Source organism: Schistocerca cancellata, chromosome 7 (assembly GCF_023864275.1).
Source record: "Schistocerca cancellata isolate TAMUIC-IGC-003103 chromosome 7, iqSchCanc2.1, whole genome shotgun sequence".
NCBI classification, from domain to species: domain Eukaryota; kingdom Metazoa; phylum Arthropoda; class Insecta; order Orthoptera; family Acrididae; genus Schistocerca; species Schistocerca cancellata.
The window spans coordinates 423,239,792-423,260,813 of NC_064632.1; positions in this window are offsets into that span (position 1 = coordinate 423,239,792).

The window sequence follows — 21,022 nt, forward strand, 5'->3', positions numbered from 1 at the left end:
ACAGGTAGTAGCGTCCAGCATTATTGTTTTCTCGGTCCAAACAAAAGAAATGAGAATAAGAAGAAGCACTTCATAGCACCACAAACTGACGAATACTGTCACAAAAACAGACCTCTCTGGCACTACTTTGACAGTTCACAACATTAACTCAACTGAACTGGACACTGGGTAGGAAGAAACGGCAGTGACAACAGTGGTAGGGGAGCGCTGAGTAAATGGGAAGGGTAACTTGACGTTTCCATTGTTGGCACGTACTTCTGATTTCAACAATACTGCTCGAAAAAGAAATACCATCAGTATATAGGCTACGAAATATTTCCATACACTTATTTACTCTTTGCATTTAAATACTTTTCTAAGTAACAAAAACTGCAAATATTACGTTAACATAATTCAGTTCCAATTCTCAAATCTCAAATACCATTCGTATAAATGAAAAGATGCACAAGATCTTTTACGTGTATAATTTTGCGAGGAATACATTTACTAATAGGAGCTCTGTTCGAAAAATGAGCCTTTTTGCGTAAAAATTTAAGTATGGTACAAATTGACTTCTGGAGGGGATAAAAGGGGGACGTGCCCTCCCTACGAAGGGACACTTTTCTGTTTCTTATTACGAGACCCAATATGAGTATTTTCCCAAAGTTTCAAAAATTTATAAATTTTTCCACCATTTGCTGATTTTCTTCCTAATTTTTTTGGGGTGTATACTCCATGCTCCTCTTCTCTGTTTCCAAAGAATCAGAGAATTGTGTAAAAATTCTGTGATTTACATTATTTGCATATACACATCAAGTCACATCCCTTTCCTTTTCTACAGCCAGTAAAAATGATGGAAACAGGCCATTCGCGTGTTTCTACTCCTTCCCTTCTTCTCATTCCAACCAGTATAAGAAAACTGCACGATTGTGCTCTTCCTGTCTCACTTTCCTTTCCCGAATCTCCAGTCAACCATAGTCCAATATTAAAAGAATCCTAACTGATGAAAACATACGAATTGTGCTGTCCCCTCTTCCCTATCTCCAGTCAGTTGTGCTCTTCCTGTCTCTCTTCCTTTTTCGCAATCTTCATTCAGCCATGCTCTGATATTTAAGAAATTATAAATGATAGAAACAAACCATTTGTGCTTTATAACCCATGTTCCCTCTTCCCTGTCTCCAGTCAATCAGAATGTGGTATTAAAAATTCAAGATGACAGAAACAATCCAACTGTGTGTTTTATGCCACTCACCCTCTCCAGTAAACGCTAAACAGCAAAAACAGAATGCATAAAGGTAAACACTAAACACTAAATGCTTAACACTAAACACTAAACATTTCTTAATGCACTAGCAGGGTGACCCTCTCACCCACGTTTTTTGTCAGTGGTCATCCAGTCACATTTCCCAGTGCTGTTATTTTAGATCCTCAGTCGTTTTCTTTATGTTTTAATCCTAGGTGTAGACCGTTTCACCCTTCCTCTATTGCCTTACTACATGTGAGATGGGGTGATTGTGTGTACTGGTGCAAGTGAGGTGGCAGTGAGTGTAGGTTTATTTCTCATGGTGTGCTAACATTTTTAGCCCTTTTATCCATAATCGTTTCTTTTAATATTTGTAAGGGCACTGATATCCTCACCGATGAGCATCCATAAACCCCAGACAGACACACACACAAACACACACACAGACACACACACAGCATCTATTACGAGATAAAATAGAGGTAAATGCATAACATGCGCTCAGATATCTCATCAAAATGCCTTCTCCGAGTTGTAGATAGTTCCCACGGTAGACAAGAAATTGCTTCATTATTCTCTTCGCAAAAATAAATCTTCTGACTGACAGCACAACTCAAAAGTAACTATGTAATGGCCACTACACTGCTGTAGGACCTACACGTTATCATTATTATTATTATTATTATTATTATTACTAGTGGCTGTGGTCAGACACAAAGCATTGGGAACCAGAAATCTTTCTGTTTCAACCCTCACAGAAGTAACGAATCCAGCAATCAAGTGATTTTCACATTGTAGACCTAAGTATAAGGCACACAATTTAATTTGATTGGTTTAAAATGGGAGATGAAGCAAGGGGAGAGGAGTGGCGCAGAGGTAGCATGTTTTGTAACAAATGTCTGCGCTAAATGTGGATAGTTAGTACAGGGCTATTACAAATGATTGAAGCGATTTCATAAATTCACTGTAGCTCCATTCATTGACATATGGTCCCGACACACTACAGATACGTAGAAAAACTCATAAAGTTTTGTTCGGCTGAAGTCGCACTTCAGGTTTTTGCCGTCAGAGCGCTCGAGAGCGCAGTGAGACAAAATGGCGACAGGAGCCGAGAAAGCGTATGTCGTGCTTGAAATGCACTCACATCAGTCAGTCATAACAGTGCAACAGTTCAACAAAGATCCACCAACTGCTAACTTCATTCGGCGATGGTATGCGCAGTTTAAAGCTTCTGGATGCCTCTGTAAGGGGAAATCAACGGGTCGGCCTGCAGTGAGCGAAGAAACGGTTGAACGCGTGCGGGCAAGTTTCACGCGTAGCCCGCGGAAAATTGGCTCATGCCAGAAGTGGATTCCGACAGCGCCGACTTCATCTTTTAACAGGATGGTGCTCCACCGCACTTCCATCATGGTGTTCGGCATTTCTTAAACAGGAGATTTGAAAACCGATGGATCGATTGTGGTGGAGATCATGATCAGCAATTCATGTCATGGTCTTCACGCTCTCCCGACTTAACCCCATGCGATTTCTTTCTGTGGGATTATGTGAAGGATTCAGTGTTTAAACCTCCTCTACCAAGAAACGTGCCAGAACTGCGAGCTCGCACCAACGATGCTTTCGAACTCATTGATGGGGACATGCTGCGCCGAGTGTGGGAGGAACTTGATTATCGGCTTGATGTCTGCCGTATCACTAAAGGGGCACATATCGAACATTTGCGAATGCCTAAAAAAACTTTTTGAGTTTTTGTATGTGTGTGCAAAGCATTGTGAAAATATCTCAAATAATAAAGTTATTGTAGAGCTGTGAAATCGCTTCAATCATTTGTAATAACCCTGTATTTTTTCCCAATAAGGAGTTGTAGATAGCACTCGTGATGCGCTGAGGATATCTTCATCATTCTACGAAAAAAAATTATTGTAAATAAGCTTTATCAGATCTGTTACTAATTCATTAATTCGTGGTTTATTACCGTACCTATCGGAGGAAGGCAATGTCAAACCATCTCCACTAGGACCTCGCCTAGTACGCCGGTGCGGGTCTGCCGCATCGCCCCTTACGCTCCTCGGAGTATGGGACCTCATCATTATCAGGAATTAAAAATAACTGATCACTCATTATTTTAAAAATAAAAGTGTCCAAACTAAATTAGTTTTCTTTCTGAATATTACTAAAGCATTTATGGGGAATGTGGGGGGGGGGAGGAGGGGAGGTAGTACGTTATATCTCAGGAAGGTTGGGAACACTGTACTAGAACGATTGTACAGTCTATCTAAGAAAAATTTATGTTCACTTTTAGTCTCGGAGAAGTCCCACCTTCATAATCTTTATTTAAAGAAATTAGTAAGAACTTTTTAGGAAAATGTAGGATGGTATCTATTTATTCTTTTACAAAATATCGCACAAGGGAAAATGTAACCTGTCCGCTAAAACTCTTGAACCACTTGAACCACATGCATACATCACTAATATGTTGGAGAGCATACATGCTTCAAAACCCTCCCTCCCTCTCCCTCTCCCCTGTAAATAACCTGTCCCTTCCAGTGGGGTGTGGTTCTTTGTGTCTGTGTAATGTTCGATATAAACTGAAAAAAAAAATAATCTTCTTCATTCATTACAAGCATCCAGAGAGTGTGGGGAGGTGTTTATAATGTTTTTACATAAACACCAAAAACGCCCGGAGGACCTGGGTTCGGTTGCCGGTATCTCCTGAGTTTTGTCTGAGGTAGGGAGGTGTGGAACATGTAGTTGGAGAAGACAGAAACCTTAGAATTATCCAAAATCGCCATCCCAACTACGAATGGTTTGTCAAAGTCGACATTCAGTCCGTGAAATCCAAAGGCGACAAAACTATCGTTAAAAAATGAAGGTCCTTCGGAAAGTTAGCAATTAATGTAGCTAACGCGGATCGACCTTCCAGAGCGTTTTTAACAGTTCTGAGGGCGAAAGTGAAATGATTTTTTGAGAGATCACAAAGTTCTGTATTTTTATAGCTGCAAATTGTAGAGCAGAAATTTTCGCACCTAAGTTTACAATGTTGCTATAACCTCAGCGAAATAAAAATGATAGATAATTGTGTGTATTGCACTAAAATGTTTATGAGACATCTCGCCAAGCACTGGTACATGTATGACAGAGGCCAACGCCATGAGGTATTTTCAGCGTGGTACTTGTTATCTTCGCGCTAGAACACAATGGCTTGGTGCCATAAAACGAACAGCTGTGTGCAAGTATTATAAGGTACATTAAAAGAGTGCTAACAAGAAATAAGCAATTTCGTGATACTCATGAGGTCGCCCAACACATGTGATATGTTAGCTCGATGCAATCGTTGTCTCTGGAAATCTTTGTGAGAGTTGAATTTCATTATGGTTTGTATATACAAATAAATATTGAGGTTTTAGAACTGGTTCACCGCAATTTTTTTTCTAATGTGGTTCATCTCCTCTGCTTCTGTAGACTAGAGAGAAGCTGAAATCGAGAAGCCCAAAAGTAAAAAACGGCGGGAACAAGTTTCAGCTCATTTGTTTCCTGTCTCTCAGGAAAGAAGTACGAATATTATTGGGTTCCTTACGTCTGACTGTTTCCTCATACATGGTGTTTGTGGGAAACTGGCGTTTGCTTGGAATGTTTATGCAAAAATGGCTCAAATGGCTCTGAGCACTATGGGACTTAACATCTATGGTCAGCAATCCCCTAGAACTTAGAACTACTTAAACCTAACTAACCTAAGGACATCACACAACACCCAGTCATCACGAGGCAGAGAAAATCCCTGACCCCGCCGGGAATCGAACACGGAATGTTTATGCAAGCCCTGACTCAAAACATAAGATAAGAAATCAATATTGAATCAGCAGGGCGGTTTGGGATTAAAAAGCACAGCATTGACTCCAAGAAGTCATTTATGTTTCTTTCATTCCAACTGCCAACATCGTGGGGGATTAGCTGCCAGATGTGACAGCAGAGTTAGAAATTCCACGAAAAGTAAATGTAAGTATGCTTCCGATAATACGGTATGTCATTGAAACATTTTGTTTGTCATATCCATGAATACATGGTTTTTCATTTAATGTTACAGAATTTGTGGGCCTCCTGATGGAGCACACAAGAACGCTCACGTGGACAAAAATATTTTGGGAGCCGGGCATATGTGAGAAAATGTATAAGTATCCTTCTTATTATGCATACTATCATTCAGCCATTGTATTTGACATATATATGAATACAAGCGTTTTTTTCTCATTTTAAAGTCACAGAATGTCTGGTCCGGTACTGAATGTGCAGAGTTCATGCAGTACACACTATCTCTGATTAGGCAAAGGAAATTACAAGGAAATCCCTCTCCATAATTTTGCACGATATAAAAAACCAGCTTCATCTCGTAGAAGTCCTTCCTGCGAAGCTTTTTGAACTAGCAGCATTTAGGAGTCAGAAATTAAAGGAAAAATGTTAGCTTTTCTTTCTTCTTATGTACACTATCGTTCAAACATCGTGTTTTTTATACCTATGAAGAATTTTTTCTCATTTAATGATACAGAATCTGCAGCCTTCCTGATCGAGCAGCAAAGAGAATCAGTGGTCCTCTTGATCGAACAGCAGTCTGATCAAGCAGCTGAAGGGGGCGATAACTGCAGTAAGCAGCGACAGCGAAGAATCTGCAGGAGAAGAAGGGGTAGGCTATAGTTTTATCGACTACCCTCATAACGCTATTATTATAATGGCTGATCCGGCAGCAAAACTTGTTAAATTTGATTATGCTCTCAATTGGATTGATGCTGTTTCTGCATTTAGAAGACGAATATGTACTGGTGGTGTAGGTAATAGGGTTGGATTTAAGGATCACGGACATTTCTTGGATGATTGTTTTCCTCTTTTCGAGAACCGCGTTCGTCAAATTAACCAACCTATTAAGATTAATTGTTCGCTAGACCACCAACTTTTTGTCGAAGGCAGGCTAGTAACAGTAGATGAAGCTCAATACAAAGAATTCGTCTCTGTCGCTGTCTGCTTCTGATATACGCGAATGGACTCAACAGAACTACTTTTAAGAAAACTGGAAGATCTATAATTTCGCGATTCTGGATGGGCATTGAAGGAAATCCTTCAACTGCGCGTTAAGTTTAATGAAAGTAAGAGATTTTATGCAGGAGTACACACGAATCTGCCAAAGGTAATAGCAGATAAACATGCGACAATAAAGGTCTGGTCATATGGCAATGCATGCTTCAACTGCTCTATGGAAGTAGGATTGTCTCCAGTAAATAAGCAGGCGCTCAGTGTAACTGAATATTTTCCGTATGCAAGTAAATTGAACTTTGCAAACATGCCGTTTCCTACATAGCCAAAACATGTTCATGTTTCAGGAAATGGAATGAAGATATATCTATCAATATCTACAGCATCCAATATTAACATCATGAATTACAAAATGTCATCGTGACAGTCATACGAATCTGTTAGTGTTGCAGGCCGCTGATAATACAGGGATATGTCATTTCTATTACATAACAAACTTGTTGATGTTAGCATGCGTAGTCTGATCTTTTCATTCCAAGGAAATATTACACCCACATCAATTGACTGTACCCTGTTTAAACCACTTACCAGCAACATGTTTAGTGAAAAGAATGATGTTGTAAAATTTACAAAATTCTGGAATCAACAGAAACTGCCTCTCTTGATGTATCCTGACACGAAATGTGTATTGAAACCAGTCGCTAGTTGCAGTTACAGCACATACTCGGTTTAGTATTCCGATCAGGTACATTTACGTAGAACATGCAGTGTCGCCTACCATATACATTGTAGCTATAACATGGAATATTCTCAGTATAGATTGTATAGAGACAGCAATTGCATTGAACTGATTACTCAACAATATGCAATCACTGAGAATGTGAATAGATTTTATTGCAAAATAAACTGATGACATTCAGTCTCGTAGAAGACTAAGCATTTTGTTTCGCAAAAGTCGGTTACATTCGTGTGAAAAGCTTTGCAGATAGCAATGTAAAGTGTCAATATCGTTGTCATTACACAAGTGCGTTCCGCGATGTAGAAAATCCCGGCTGCTGTGTGAATTATACACATCACTATATTGTGCCTGTCCTGTCACACATCTACACTCACGCTCATAAATTAAGGATAATGCTGATATATGGTGAAACAACAATCTGGTGGGCGGTTTGCGGGTTTAAATCACCTCGGGGTATGACCATGCGGTGCATTTATCCTGCACTCGTCGCACGGTGGCGCTGGCAGCAGTCCACATACGCAGAGGTGTGTTGGTGCATGTCAGAGTACGGTGCAGCGACTAAGTGTGCAGACTGTGTGTTGAAAATGGCTCAAAGAACACATATTGATGACGTTATGAGGGGTACAGTACTAGGGCGGCTGGTGAAACACAGCAGGTCGTAGCAAGGGCCCTCCGTGTATCACAATGTGTGATCTCAAGATTACGGCAGCGATTCCAGCAGACAGAAGACGTGTCAGGGAGCTACAGTACGGGACGTCCACAGTGTACAACACCACAAGAAGACCGATATCTAACAATCAGTGACCATCAGTGACCGCAGCCGGCCACGGAGTACTGCAGGTAACCTTGCTCGGGACCTTACTGCAGCCACTGGAACAGTTGTCTCGAGACACACAGTCTACAGACGACTTAACAGACATGGTTTCAAAAATGGTTCAAATGGCTCTGTGCACTATGGGACTAAACAGCTGTGGTCATCAGTCCCCTAGAACTTAGAACTACTTAAACGTAACCTAAGGACATCATACACATCCATGCCCGAGGCAGGATTCGAACCTGCGACCGTAGCAGTAGCGCGGTTCCGGACTGCGCGCCTAGAACCGCGAGACCACCGCGGCCGGCACAGACAGGGTTTATTCGCCCGGAGACCTCCAAGGTGCATTCCACTGACCCCTGGTCACAGGAGAGCCCGTAAAACTTGGTGTACAGAACAGAGTACATGGTCACTGGAACAGTGTTCCGAGGTAATGTTCACGGACGAGTCCAGTTATAGTCTGAACAGTGATTCTCGCCGAGTTTTCACCTAGCGTGAACCAGGAACCGGATACCTACCCCTTAATGTCATTGAAAGGTACCTGTTTGGAGGTCGTTGTTTGATGGTGTGGGGTGGGATTATGATTGGCGCACGTACACCCCTGCATGTCTTTGACAGAGGAACTGTAACAGGCCAGGTGCATCGGGACGTCATTTTGCACCCCTTTTCAGGGGTGCAGTGGTCCCACCTTCCTCCTGATGGATGATAACGCACGGCTCCACCGAGCTGCCATCGTGAAGTAGTACGTTGAAACAGAAGATATCAGGTGAATTGGTCTGCCTGTTCTCCAGACCTAAATTCCATCGAGCATGTCTGGGATGCTCTCGGTCGACGTATCACTGCACATCTTCACACCCCTACGACATTTCAGAAGCTCCGACAGGCAGAGGTGTAAGAATGGGAGGCTATATCCCAGCAGCTACTCGACCACCTGATCCATAGTATGCCAACAAGTTGTGCGGCCTGTGTTCGTGTGCATGGTGATCATATCCCATACTGATGTCGGGGTACATGCGCAGGAAACAGTGGAGTTTTGTAGCACATGTGTTTCGGGACGGTTTTCTCAACTTATCACCAATACCGTGGACTTACAGATCTGGGTCGTATGTGTTCCCTATGTGCCTATGGCATTAGAACCAGTTTTGTGTAGTGACACGTTGTGTGGGACGACATTCTGAAATTATACTTGATTTATGGACGTGAGTGCACAACAATTGCGGAGGGCATTTCTTGATAATGACGCAGTGTGAACAAAATACAACAGATGACAACGAAGAAATTACGTTAAGTTCAGGTCGTGTTTCTGTTATAAAGTTGAATATGGAAAAATATAAATCTTTCACAAAGAGTGTTCCAGTAATGCTTCAGGAGAAGACATGCAACATAAATTTCAGATTTATTGACTCACAAAATTTTCTGACGTGTTCCCTCGAAAAGCGCGCATCTTACCTGAAAACAGAAGAACTCAAGTAATGAGGGCAAATTTTCCCAACGATCGAGAGTTTAATTTAGTTAACCAGAGGGTAATTTTCTCATACGAGTATGTCACCAATGAAACGATTCTTCAGGAAAATCTCCTGTCCTCGGTTTATAAATTTACCAGTTTCTAACAGGCGAAATGACAACAGAGGCTGAGTACCAGAGATCGTGCAGTGTACACATCCAGTTCCAACTTCTTGCCGTATCTAATTTTGATTGGTTTCTTTCAGGAAACATTAAAATTTTTGATGTGCAATAGCTACCAGTCGATTTAAACACAGGGTGCATGTTGGAAACAAATCTTCTTGAACACCCAGCACATATTCACGATTTACCTTTAGATTTACTCGTATGTCCAAAAAAAAAAAAAAAATGAAAATTGCCATCTAACTGCAAAAATCTGACGGAATTGTTTTCGACGTTGACTAACAAGAAAAATTATTCGTTGTAGAAATTTGAAGCCAAGTTTTAAAATGGAACTGGTTTTGAAAAAGGTTCTTCGAATCTATCGTTTAAACAAGATCTCTGGAGGAACCCACACCCAGAGACCATGCACAAAATCGCATGGGTTGCGAAGAACGATTTTGAGAAGAATCCCTTCAACGTCGAGAATAATTTCGTATCCATCAAAATCGTGCAAAAAATACGGTAGATGCGGAACATTACATTTGTTGCATCATGGGAGGGCACATTTAGAGCAGCTACATTAACTGCAAAATGTAATACTGAAAGAGCGTAATTTTTGACGAAAATCTTGTCGCCATTCAACTACAAAGACTCAATGCTGCCTTCGACAAACTAATCGTAATTGTAATGGCGATTATAGATATTTCTAAAATGCTTCTTTTCGAGTTCCATTAGGATATATACTAAATTCCTGCCTAACTGTGTAATAATATGTAACACTGATAGCCTCGAATACACTGAAACTACGAACGTCTATGAGGATATCAGGAGTGATGTGCCTTTTTAGTCCTTAACTAAGTACGAGGGTTGCGCAGAAAGTAATACCGCATTTTCTTTCTTCAACAATTCTTTATTGAACACAATGAGAATTAAACACACCCTATTTTCCACGTAATCTCCATCCCGTTCTATGGCCTTCCTCCAGCGCGAAACAATGGAGTGTATACTCCGTCGGTACCAATCCTTGTCCTGGCGGCGGAGCCATGCTTCACTGTTTGAATCAACTCGTCATCGTCTTCAAAATGTCTTCCACGAATGGCATCCTTTAATGGCCCAAACAAGTGGAAGTCCGAGGGGGCTACGTCAGGGCTTTCAGGTGTGACAGCCGTGGATGGTCTCCCCCACCTTTGCAAATTGTGGAGCTCCGCCGAACCGTCTTCTGATGATCCACCCTCCGTGCCCAGCGACTAACTATACATCTGTCGACAGCAAATGCTCCACAGACTTTGCACAAGCGTTTGTGAATATTCCCCACAGTTTCTTTCTCTGCAGTGAGAAATTCAATGACGGCACGTTGCTTGTAACGTACATCATCTATACATGCCATTTTTAAACTGTCCTGCAGCTACGCTATCTGTCGGAAGTGACGGAAACTTGGCGCGCTCAGTCAGGACACTTCAAATAACTTGCAACGGCAACTTGATGTAATGGAACGCTGGGCGCTGCAAAATAAGATAACGATCAACGCGACGAAGACGGCAGCCGTTCTGTTCACACGGAGGAAACCAGTTCTGAACTACAGACTCCAAATAGCTGATCAATTTATCCCATGGTCGCAGGGAGTGAAGTACCTCGGTGTCTACCTTGACAAAAAATTATTCTTTACGCAGCATATTGACGACAAGAAGATGGCAGCCCAGAAGATGGCCAGATCATTGATTCCGTTCCTGAAGAGTAAGGATCTCAACCCTAAGACTAAACTCCAATTGTATAAGGCAACGGTGGAACACACAATGTTATATGGCTCCACCTCGAGGGGAACTACGTGCGTCTTGAACTACAACAAACTCCAAGCGCTGCAAAATATTTGCTACCGATGGATCACAGGAGCTCCATGGTGGACAAAAAAGTCGACATCCGCACCGCACTCCACGAGACCGCTATACAAGAGAAGGTCCATGACACGGCTCTACGAGTTTTTGACAAAATCGATGCCCTTAGGGACGAAGTTCGACAGTTAGAATCGGTAGGAACAGTAAACCCTGCAAGATGGCACAAGTATCGAGTACCGCAGTCAATAGCGTTTCACCCCCCATAGGCAATCTGTCATAACACGAGGAAACAGTCACACATAACAGCCTAGACACATTTCACCCTCCACAGCAGATAGACAACACCAAAGACAGCAGGCTAAAGGACCCATTGAGTGCCCAAGCCTAACTGAATGTGTAATAAATAGTTTTCCTTCTATCCTTACATCCCATCCTAGAAGAATCAGTCAACAAGGATGATCTCTTCAGCCCACACTACACAAAAAAAAGAACACTTCAAAAAATACTTACGTAACGTTTCGCATTCGTAGCATTGTATTCGGCTGAGAAAAAAAATGCGGTGCATTACTTTGTGGGCAACTATTGTACATTTTCTTGAAAGAGGAAAGCAAAACAAGAAACCAGAGTGTGATTTTCATGCAGTTCTGTCACGAATTTTGACTGATCAGCTTTTAACCAAGAAATCCTGGAATAAAAGTAGGCGTCGTCTTCACTTCAGCTGCGTATTTTCCTGTTAAAGACATCCCCTTTAAACGTTGACGTTAAGTAAACTTCGTGATTTTACGGCTTCCCGCAGTGGCCGAGCGGTTCTAGGCTCTTCAGTCCGGAACCGCGCTGCTGTTCCGCTCGCAGGTACGAATCCTGCCTCCGGCATGGATGTGTGTGATGTCCTTAGGTTAGTTAGGTTTAAGTAGTTCTAAGTCTAGGGGACTGATGACCTCAGATGTTAAATCACATAGTGTTGAGAGCCATTTGGAACATTTTTTGCGACTTCCTATTCTGTCTCATTTCCTGAATCTCCTTAATTAGGTCGAAGAAGCATGGAAACCAAGAATTTTCATCTCATTTGCAAATTCGGAGGGCTCGGTCTCTGACATCTCATACATCTCCCCTGGTAATAGAACAGCATCTCTCACGATCAGTTCTAAATCTTTAAGATAACTTTTCTTTCACACTTTTGCGAATTTCAGCCTTTCTCCGTCTACACAGTTCATTTTCAAATTTTAAGAAAATTAAACGGCTTTGCACACTGCTTTGTTTAACCAAAGTTTCGCAGCCTATTCTTGGTTACTGAAAGCTATTATTGCATACGTTTTCTTTGCGCCAGGAAGGAATTCTTTTTCTAGATTCTTATAGGAGTAACAGTTATCGTTCGAGCCAGAATTCATGAAATCGGTAGTTATTACCTGTTTCTTCTAAGGTTTCTACACTTTCTACCGAAAGGCTGTCATCATTCGAATCACTGTCAGAAACACAGATGCTGTTTGCAGACGTAAATGAAGAAAACACAATGAATATTAATCCAGTTTTATCTGCATTGGGAACACTTATCGAAATTCGCTTTACCGTTACTACGGCCGCGTTCTGGTATCTCTCTACCGATGCACCGTCAATCACGAACGTGCGGCTGCCGCGTTGCGCTTGCGCAGTATGGCACAGCTCCGGTAGGGATGTAAATTCCTGCAGCCGCCTGACGGGCTATGAATTTGGCCGTTTCCGATATTTAAAAAAAAAAAAAACTTACAGTGGGCCTTAGTAGCTATATTTTGTCGGTATGTTTCTTTATCTGGACTGTTCCCTTGTGAGACAAACAGACGAAAAGTTGAATTGAACATTGAAAGAATTTTCACACATTTGTGCCACGTAACTCTGTCAGAAATTCATGGTGAGCGTTAATAAATAAAATGATAGGAACTAGTCCGTAACTGAAAGGTGTGCCGTGAATTACGGCACATTTTGACTTGCCGCCAGGTGGTGGGGCGTATACAGAACGATTTGTCAGCGGCTCGCGCAGACGTCGCCTGCAGCGCAGCGAGCGACGGCAAGCGCCACCTGCCGGCTCCTTGTGGCACACAACATCATCCGACCGGAGCAGTTTGGCTTCCAGGCGAAGCTATCGGCTGAGTTACAACTACTACGCATCACGGAATCTATCCAAGACAATTTCAACAAGAAAAAAAAACATACCATTGGGGTCTTTCTCGATATAGAGAAGGCTTACGATAAAGTATGGCGACGCAACTTGATCCTCAAGCTCCGACGTACCACTCCCCTGCCAGACTGCTATTTAAAACTTCTCGGCAATTTTCTGCAGGATTGCAGATTGTATGTTCGCATTGATGACAAGAATTCAACAACACGGCCTGTCCTTGAAGGACTTCCACAAGGATCGGTCATATCTCCACTCCTGTTTAATTTATACATTGACGACCTCCCGACGGTGGCACATGCTACTGCCAGTTTCTATGCCGACGACACAGCGCTCCTGACTGCAGGCACCAGAATGGAGCACCTCGTCATACGGATGCAGCGCCAACTAGATTTAAAGGACCACTGGACCCACAGGAACAAAATAATGGTCAATGCAGAGAAAACCAAAATTATTGTCTTCACACGTCGGAGACCCATCGTCAATGAATGCCTACGGATATCAGACCAGCCACTCCCCTGGGGAAAAACTGTAAAATACCTTGGAGTGCATCTGGAAGCCAAACTGCTGTATAGTCATCACATTATGGAGAAGAAGACGTCTGACCTCAAAATGCTGGGAGCTCTCCTCCCATTTCTGAAGAGCTCGTACCTCAGCCATCACTCAAAACTCCAGCTGTACCACGCCACAGTCGAACCACCTATTTTGTATGGATCGACCTCTTGGGGTACTACGTGTGTCTCTAACTACAAGAAATTACAGGTTATACAAGCAGATGCCTACGATGGATCACTGGAGCCCAATGGTGGATCCGGAATCATGATATTCATCGAGCCTTAAGTGAATCTTACCTCTCAGACAAGGTCAAGCAGAAGGCACGAACCTTATTTCGGAAGTTGGACATGATACGTGACAGTGCACCACAACTCACCACAGTAGGTACGGTAGAACCCTCAAGCGACCACAAATATAGAGTGACGAAGGCGATAGTATTTGAACCTCCGTAAATGTTAGCCCTCCGTAGTTCTCCATAATTTAAGTACGTAAAGTCCCTTAGCACTTCTACACACTGTTTCTAAACACACACCAAAAGTAGCGAGGTAAAGGACCCCTCTGTGTGCCCAAACTAAAGCTGAAAGAAGAATAAATAAATAAAAAAACTAGCGGCTGATCAAACACACAGGTGGACGAGGTGGAGCAGCGGAGTCTCGGGTCTGGGACTGCTGTCAACACGGAGCATCGCTTCCTGCGTGAACGAGCGGTCGGTGCTCTAGTCCGGGGATCCAGGGAGCGCGGTGCTGCCAGGACGCAGGTTTGTATCAGCCGCGATGTGTGTTAGGCTACGGAGGATGAAGGTCGTTGTGGCATCTGAGTTCAGTGCAAACATTTTGTCGTGGAGACTACTGTGCCTAGCTTGACCAATTTAAATTGTGCAAGAGCTGGCTTTGCCAGTACGGCGAAGCCGCTGTAGGGCCTAATATGTTAAACTCTCAGAATATGTGTTTTATATCTCATTCTGTTATAAGAGATTTTGATATGCTTTACTTCTTGCATTGTCTGAAATATTTTCTTGTTTATTGTGGGCTGTGGCAAATAGTGGGTTAACTTTGTTAATGTATTTTATTTAGTATGCTCTCTTGTTAATCAACTGTTTTAGTTTAGCGTGTTAGCTTTTTATGGGGTATATTTTGTGATATTGTGTTCAGATTAAGATTTGATTATTTTGGTTGTTCTTGTTGAGCTGTCGTCCGATCAGTGAGGTCCCAGGGTACATTTGGTGCCTCACAACGACACCACGAGCTAATATTTTACGTGTGTTGCAGCATCTGCTAGACTTCCTTACGGAGTAATGACCCGCTGCAGTTTTCATCCCTTTACTATTGTTTTACTATTTACGATATAGTGTTTTTTCTCCTCGTTTGTAAAGTACAAAATATTTATTCTAAGGGGCAGCAGGTTTTATCACATGTTCTAGAGAGTGCTGGATTGTAAGTTGATGTTTGGAAATCGAGCGCCGGATTATTTATTTAGGAGCATTTTGTGCACGTGCTTGAGTGTGCTGAATTCTGTTAGTAAATCTGTGTAAAAGTCATTAAGGATTTATGCCAACATAACTCCCAGCCATCTTCCGCTCCCACTGTTTCCTGTCCTGCAAAGCTATTACCGTAGCTATTACACTTACGGTGTGAAAATGAGGGAACAGCACAACAGTGCACATGCGACGAATCGACAGAATTATGAAACTGGACTGAAGACAGAATTGCGGCAATAAACGCACAGGACAAAATGGGATGGCTTACCGCACCACTTATGTAGCTACATCCTGAAGCTAACAGTTCCTATGTCATTTTATTCTGCTTACGATCGGAGGATAATACAGATCACTCCATGACTACAAAATATCCTAGGCGCAAAATTAAAAAGGTATCCATCGCAAAAATCCCTGCGGCAATATTTCAAAGAGGATAACGATGTGAGTAAGAACAATAGTTATCTGATGGATGAAACAGCAATTTTTTTCTTTATTTCTGCCTCTCCACGCTGCACTTACACAAAGTGCTGTCAAAAGAGAACTAGAAGTAAAAGATGCTGCTAAACAGGGAATAGTAAATCCGATTCTCTCATTTATTGGCGCCACCTAAGAGTGACAGTAAAGCTGCCTCACTGGAGACTGTACGTCAGTATTTATCATATAAATACAACCGCCAACTGTAATTAATAATCTACTTATATAAATCTTGTCTCCATAACTAAAATTAATTTTCTTACTGTGTTCAACCATCGCTTCGAAAATAAAGTAATTTTTTGTTTGTTTTCGGGCGCAAGTCTGCAATCCTGATGCACAGTGCATTTCCTTTGCCACGCCACGATCGTACGCCGCTAGACGAGCCGAAACAAAATGGCGAAACCCATTGCTAGTGTGGACTGTGGTGTGATCCCTAGAACGAGGCCTCTTGCAAAAGTTGATAGCTCAACACGTATCACATTTAAAGATGGTCGTTGTGAAGCTCAGCATCCAATCGGATACATCGGCTTCGACACGCCTCGTAGTGTTACCTTACGCAGCCGCAGCTGGAAAATTATCTACGTCCGAGGGCAGTGCCGATCACAAGGGGATCGTACGAATTTCCCCTTACCGATTTGATTCATACTCACAGGATGTGTAGAGCAGCAACGACTTCAACATATGTGAACAGGAAGACACAACTCTGAACCGTTTTCGAGCAAATCGAGTCTGAAAATTTTACGTGTATTTAGGTATTTTGTATCATTGCTGTTACTAGTGTCGTCCGCAGCCGAGCAGTTACTGCAATCTTGTTGACACTATGCCTCATCGGTACACGTGTGAAGATCATATTATCAACTGGAGGTGGACTAAGGAGAAAACTGCTCAAATAAAGATAACTTCCGCAGCCGATGCACTGACTAACATTTTCTAAAGACCAGAAGAAACTTACTACCCTCAGACGAAAAATAACGCAGTGATCTGGTTAATGGGCAAATATACTAGCAACATTTTTAATAAAATTGGATGTAATGGACAACGTGAACACAAAATGTATATGGAATGTGAATTCGAAAGAAAAACACTTAAGTATCTGGACCATAATGAGAAATATGGTAACATGCTCATAACTGTCTTCAACAGAATGGGTAGGGACACTTGGCATCATCATGGAGGGGGATAGGTTGGGCCTATAAGCAACAGCATTGTCGCGGAGAGGCCCCACTACTTCTGCGGTGCGTTTCCGACCCTAACCTTCCCCACAAGTCACATATGAAAAGTAAATCAGTAGTACAGCACATAAAAAACTATAACGGGCAACATCTGATGTCAGTTACAAAGGAAGGTCTTGAATTCCGTAAGGATACTTTTAGAAAGATGAAACTGACAGGAATAACAAGACACTAGGGGACTTTGCGCTGCTGGTGGTCGAGACCGCTCTTCAGTCCCTATAATTAACTCTGGAGGAGACTGAGGTGCATACATCAGGGATTTACTGAATCATTAAGCTGAGCCTGGGGACTAATTAAAAGGAGCCTCAGACTGCAGAGGAAGAAAATGTGAATGCTGAACTGTCACCACTGGAAGGTGACAGTGAAGATGCCTCTCGAATGCAGGACGCAGTTAAATTTGTTCACATGTGCTACTGTAATTGATTATTGTAATTTGCTGTCACCTTATCTATGTCATTTCATTGTAAGCTAATCAGTTTTTGTTAATGTTTTTTGTGGAATCGGAAATAAACCTACCGTTTTCTATCAATGAAAAAAAGAAAAGAAAAAGTGTGTTAAGCAGTTAGTTTCAGAAGCAGGAGATCTACGGATCGAATTTCCCTGCCTGCACTTCTTTATTTCTTTCCACGCAATTAGTATTACTGTGAATACTATCATTACTGAATGATCCATTTATTATATTCATAAGGAAAAAACGTAATGAGACTGGAAAAAAATGGATACACAAGAACTTTCAATCAAATCCGTATAGTCGTTTTATTTATATTATTTCATCTACATATGTGACACGTTTTATGCGTAACATATGGAGCACTGTACGAATCAGGACAATACTGAGCATAGAAGTATGGTAAACAGTAATTATTGTGACTCACAGCTTTTGTAATGAACGCCGAATCTTTGCATGTCCGTGGTTTTTCCAGTGTGTCTGTTACAAAACAAACTGACATTCGTAAGCGGTTCTGGGTAATCACACAATTTCACGGCGTTCCACGCATATCTGCTGTTGCAATTGCGTGGGAGTGAAATAAAGAAAGATTACCGGAAACGAAAGTCGATCCACAGACCTCGTGCCTATGAAACTAAGTGCTTGCTTGCTTAGCTGCAGAATCCTTGGTTACTAGCGATAGTAAAAGTATGTAAGCACGCGTAAAATGTTCAAACTCGATTTTCTCGAAAACGGATGAGAGTAGATAGTCTGTCAATATGACTCGAATCGCTGATGGGAAGTTCGTACGGTCCCTTTGTTAGCCCACTCTCTATGTGATCAGCGATCAACTGTAATCATCGCCCACAGTGACAGTATCGTCGTAGTACATATGCGTGTGACTGGAAGATTTATGCCAACATTATGTCTTGTTAAAGAGAGTTACATTCTGATTTGAAACTATCGTTCTGTAGTGAAGTGCTAAATGTTATAACTGTCAGAGACAACATAAATTTCATGTCATCTGCGTGAAAACTACTTGTCTCCAAAGATAAGCATTTACTATGTTCAAGTCTTAGCAAATTACTAATAATTTGTGTGCGTGTTGTAGTACTTTGAACTAGCCTTGATACAATACGTCGCATGGAATATCGTGCGGTAATTCGTTTTCGGTATTTTAGAATAATACAACGCTGCAACAGTCTATGTTGAGACAGTGGAAGTGTATCGCGTTAACGCACCATCGTATAACAGAGTGATTAGGTGGTGCTGACGCTTCCAATGTGGTCAGACAAGTCCGAATGACAGGCTCTGGTGCCGACGACCGGCGTATCACACTCGAGACAATAATGCAAAAACTGAAAACCAGTCAGAGATCAGTTTCCAACACCTTGATCGAAATTCTGAACGTGGGTTAGATTGCTGCCCGCTAGATTCAACGACTACTCACGCCCTATCAAAAATCCCGCCAAATATACATCTATGTCAGGCCAGTCCAGACTTCTTTAGTCGACTAATCACCACAGGTGATACTGGACATACTATAACGGCCCCCTTATTAAAGAACAAAGCAAGCAGTGGAAACATGGTGATTTATCGCCGGTGAAAGAGGCGAACATCCTACCATCAACAGGCCAGGAGAACAGGAGAAACCGTGTTTTTTTCATTTTTTTTTTTTGACTGTCACGGTGTGACGTTAAGAGATTGTGCATAGAAGGGGTCAACCGTCACAAGAGTTTGCTACCATGATCTTCTGATCAAATGATGGGAGGCTGTCATAGGAAGCTGCCCATGATGGTGTTTTTACTCCACGACAATTTTCCAGCTCATTGTGCACAAGACATAAATTCTCCCGAGTGGTCATCAAGTGACTTCTTCCTCTTTCCGTCACAGGAATTTTCAGAGTGACGACTGAGTGAATTTCGAAGTAGAACGTGTCCCGAAGAGCCAAAATGCAGACTTCCGCTCTCAAGGCCTCTTGACAAGATGTCGCACTGAACAGTGAATATAGTATAAAGAAGGACTAGCACCGCCATCTGCATGGGCAGATGTACCTGTACACGCCATCCAAGTTCTGTTAGACTCAATGCCCAGGCGTATCAAGGCCGTTATTACGGCCAGAGGTGGTTGTTCTGGATCTATGCACCTAAATTGCGTGAAAATGTAATCACATGTCAGTTCTAGTATAATAAGGTTTTCCGTGATTTCCCTAAATAACTCCAGGCAAATGCCGGGATGGTTCCTCTGAAAAGGCACGGCCGACTTCCTTCCCAATCCTTCCCTAATCCGATGAGACCGATGACCACGCTGTCTGGTCTCCTTCCCCAAACCAACCAACCAACCAATCTAGTATAATATATTTGTCCAATGAATACCCGTTTATCATCTGCATTTCTTCTTGGTGTAACAATTTTAATGGCCAGTAGTGCAGATAAAATGGAGTTCCATGGGCAAAGAGTAGAATAAAAAGAATGAGATAATGAGGAACGATAGTTCCATAGCTCCTCCCGCGTCCCCCCTTCACCACTCACACACACGCACACGCACACGCACACGCACACGCACACGCACACACATACACACACGCGCGCGTAACTCCTCCCAAACCCGGTATTACAGTCTGTTCTGTCGCTTATCGTTTCTTTCACTCCGTCAATGATTTGTTAACTGTAACACCTAACTGCACCATTGTCGGGGTCCACATTAAAATGTAGATCCCCTGTAACACACTTGGTTAGTCAAAGGCTGTGCAATGGCAAGGACGTACGGTGTCCAACGTCTACTAAAGCACAGCGAGGTATACATCAACCTTTGATTTGAAGGTGCACATTTTAAGTCATAAAACGTAATTAATGATCTGAATTCCAAAGCTCGAAACACACATATCAATCACTGAACCTACCACTAGTCTCAGTACTACCTGGATGTAGATCTCTGATCTCAGCGCGTGGAATTTCGACGTGCCTGGAGATTCTTGTCATCTGCGTAGTCCACCATGTTGTAGCCAGGCAATAAAATTTCCACCGGTATGTACGGGATAAGGAATTCTTTACTTATTTGTGGCTCTCAACTTATATCAGTATGCGATGTAATATACTGATGTGGGATCAGAATCGAAAAGTGTTTTCATGTTGCGTTCTATTGACATTTCGTGGCGGCCATGTTGTAATTACGTTAGAAACGAAATACCAGCATCGTTGATCGGCACATTTAGACGGCTGAAGTTCGGTATCCAGGCAGTACAGACGAGGTCTATAGGGATCACTGGGCGCTACCCACGGATGTTAAGAAATAAACAGTACTGTCAAAGATATTGTTAGACAAGCCACATTACATGTTTTATTCGTAGTCTCAGACGTCAGGGCGTCAGCAACAGTAAACAATTGAAAGGAGATTAAGTTCAGGGTGTTGAAAATTTTCTACGACTTCCTTAATATCCCGCAGTAAATAACACAATGAAGAAAACACTTTCTTCAT